The sequence below is a fragment of the Gastrolobium bilobum genome, unplaced genomic scaffold, assembly GCF_033153095.1.
Source record: "Gastrolobium bilobum isolate Gb01-03AN ecotype WA unplaced genomic scaffold, APGP_CSIRO_Gbil_v1 utg24955, whole genome shotgun sequence".
Lineage (NCBI taxonomy): Eukaryota > Viridiplantae > Streptophyta > Magnoliopsida > Fabales > Fabaceae > Gastrolobium > Gastrolobium bilobum.
In genome coordinates, this window is record NW_026897695.1 from 17509 (window position 1) to 20557 (window position 3049).

At 37.0% G+C, this 3049-nt stretch overlaps 1 long non-coding RNA gene across 1 annotated transcript; it reads right to left on the reverse strand.

The window, feature by feature from the left end:
* Positions 1 to 234: 234 nt before the first annotated feature.
* On the reverse strand, positions 235 to 2800 carry LOC133309375 (uncharacterized). The gene is made up of 4 exons (XR_009751317.1): positions 2638 to 2800; positions 2479 to 2552; positions 929 to 1013; positions 235 to 445 (listed from the first exon to the last, which is right to left on the reverse strand). It is a non-coding gene; the product is annotated as an uncharacterized LOC133309375 (long non-coding RNA).
* Between the last annotated feature and the right edge of the window lie 249 nt (positions 2801 to 3049).

The following is a 3049-nucleotide window of genomic DNA, read 5'->3' on the forward strand; positions in this document are numbered from 1 at the left end:
GATATGACATCAAGTGTCATTCCTGACGGAGTCTCACGGACAGCATAACGGCTGTATTTCGGATAACTAGAAACATGATTCTACACATACAGATAACCTAATTAATACAACAATTTAAACAGATAGCTTGCAAGTCCCACACGGACTGCAATCCCCTTAATGGGTCAATACAACTAATAAGGCTCCATGCCCAAATTAACTGAATACATGCATCAAGTCTATATTAATTCGAAGTATAAAAGTATCAGTAAATAATCCATGGCTCTAAGAATACTATCATGAGCCTAAATAAATACATACAATAATCTCCATAAAATAATTAAGCATGTTAACAAGTCTACATGCCAACATCAAATCTAAACATAATATAAAATCATCAGCTGCATCATCAACTACTCCAATGCGGGGGCCTTGCCCCTAGAAGCATCACCACTACTCTGGGTACCTGAAATGATGTCCCCAAACGGGGTAAGATAACAACATCTCAGTAAGCTCAAGGTTCATAGAGGATCCTCTAACCCCTGAGCCCACTTCCTGCATAACAAGTCAGATATAAAGCATATAATACAGACATACAGCATAAACATAGCATCATCATATCATCCTTGTGTAACCCCAGGGTCAAAGCCATAGACGGTTACACATGTGTGACTTCCAGGGTCAAGCCATAGACAGTCAACACAACCTCAGTATGAAATAGCTCCCAGAGTCAAGTCATAGGCAGCCTACATACCATGATCACTGGCCAGGATCCTCATAACATATATCATCAGTGCATCATCATAACATCAAGATCATATAACATCTATATGAATGTGAATGAATGCACATATACATCATACCATATACTTTCATACAATATAACCATAATGCCCACCATCATGGTGGGGCCACAAGAGAGAGGAGTCAACTAGAACTAGGAGCTTACCTTAGGGAGCTTAGCACAAGCCCACACTCCAATATAATACGTATGCTCCAACAAAATCCTCAAGTGCACGGTTCTCTAGGCACACCTAGAGTAGGAACCATTCACATCATTAATTACATATTAATTAATCAAGTCATATCCACGACTTAATCATTTAATGATTCCACTTTTCATACTCATATGCCAATAATATGCCCATTACAAGCCTAGACCAATTATTACTTATTACATATTTTAGTGCATTATTACAAGCCACTTTAATCTTCAATTACTTACATAGCTTAGAATCACATGCAAGGCTCACTTAGATTATTTTCAACTCATCCAAGTCATATTTATGATTATTATAAGTTACTAAGGGTTCCCCTAAGCCCACTTAGCTTAAATATCACTTTTACGGTTTTTCCATAACTGTACATGTTTCTGTTTTCTAGTTACTGGGCGTGACTCACTTGTTATAAAATTCTCATCTTTTAGTATGTTAATCTAGACTCAATTACCTTTCCAAAAAGGTATCATATGCCTCATTTGAAGTTTCCTAGCTCCGGTTATCACCATTTGAAGTTGGACAAACAAAGCTGTTTGCCAACTCCGAACAGGGCCCTAAACATCCTTTACCATTTCTGCGATTATGGAAATTATACTAAATCAATTGCTCTAAAATTTTTATGTAGACAACTAGACACCTTTATATTTAATTAGACATATTATGAGCCTAATTTGAGTAATAATTGAGGGAGAAAAAATTCATGGAAGTGTCAGCCATGTACAGCGCCCCTGCACATGCCTCCCTGTGCAGTCCTCACTCAAACGAACATACAGAATGGAATATATCTTCAATTGATACCAAATTTTGACACCACGTAGATAACATCTCAATCTTCAATTTGATATAAGGCACATCCCTATATGACCTCTGTGGAGGAAGATATGCTCTCCCCAATTTTGCCTAAAAACTGGTTACTTAGCCTTAAATGTGTTTACTTAACAAACCTTAATTACTTTTGATTTCCAATTTTAGAGTTAAATCCTTGATTACTTTTGTTAATTAATCTCTACCCTTAATTAATCACCTAATTCATCATCTCCTTAATTTTAACACAACTAAACCCTTATGTACTTTATGGGGCAGATTTGATTAGCTATATTAATTAGGATTTTTAGCCATTATTAATCATGATTAGTGAGTTTTACTTAGAGTTAACCCACCTAGTTAATCTTTCTAATCATTTTTCCACACTTAACAACTTAATCACATTTTTTTGTCATCAAACCCTATCCTTACATGATATGGCTGAAATGTTCATGGTCCATTTTTGAGTTCATAGTCATCTTTTTACATGAACATCACTCAAAGGTCCAAAGGTGGCACCTTTAGTCATTCAATCCATCATTCCATGGTTCAAAACAAACTCACCCTTAAGAATCATCATCAAACCATGACATTACGAAATTTTAAACAACATTCTCCTCATGAACATATCAAAACCAAGGCACTCAACAAGAAAAAGGGAGGCTTTTTGGTTCATATTTCCCAAGTGGGAGCTTACATCTTCAAGGTTTCTCCTTTAGCTCAAGTCTCCACCTTTTTCCACCAAGAACACACCTTTAGGCAAGCACACACCTTCATGAACATGCTCATGAGTTAGGCTCAAGAACATAAGAAGAAAAGATGATATTTTTCATGAAAAAAATTTAAGAACACTTACCCAAAAATCAAAGGAAACAAGCAAGCAAGTGTGATTCTTCAAGAGAGCTCAAGAACACAACTCCATAGCCTTTGCTCTCCACAAAACCATGGCTGTTTGGGATGATAAGGGACACGAAATTTTTGATTCACACCATGAAAATGGTATGGTTGTGAAGAGGAGAGTGAGGGGAACCTTTGTGAAGGAAGTTTGGTGGTTTAGAGAGATTTAGGTGAAGAAATCTTAGAGAGAAGTGAGAGAGTTTTCAAAATTTGAAACTTAGAGAGAGAAGGAGGTGAAGGGGCTGCTGATCAGAAATGGAAGGGAAGGAGAGGAGGGGTGCCCTAATGAGGGGTGCCATGTCACTTAAGTGATATTCGTCCTTTAGTGAGACCCGGTGTAATTTTTAACTGATCCGTCGTCAAATTTTTAC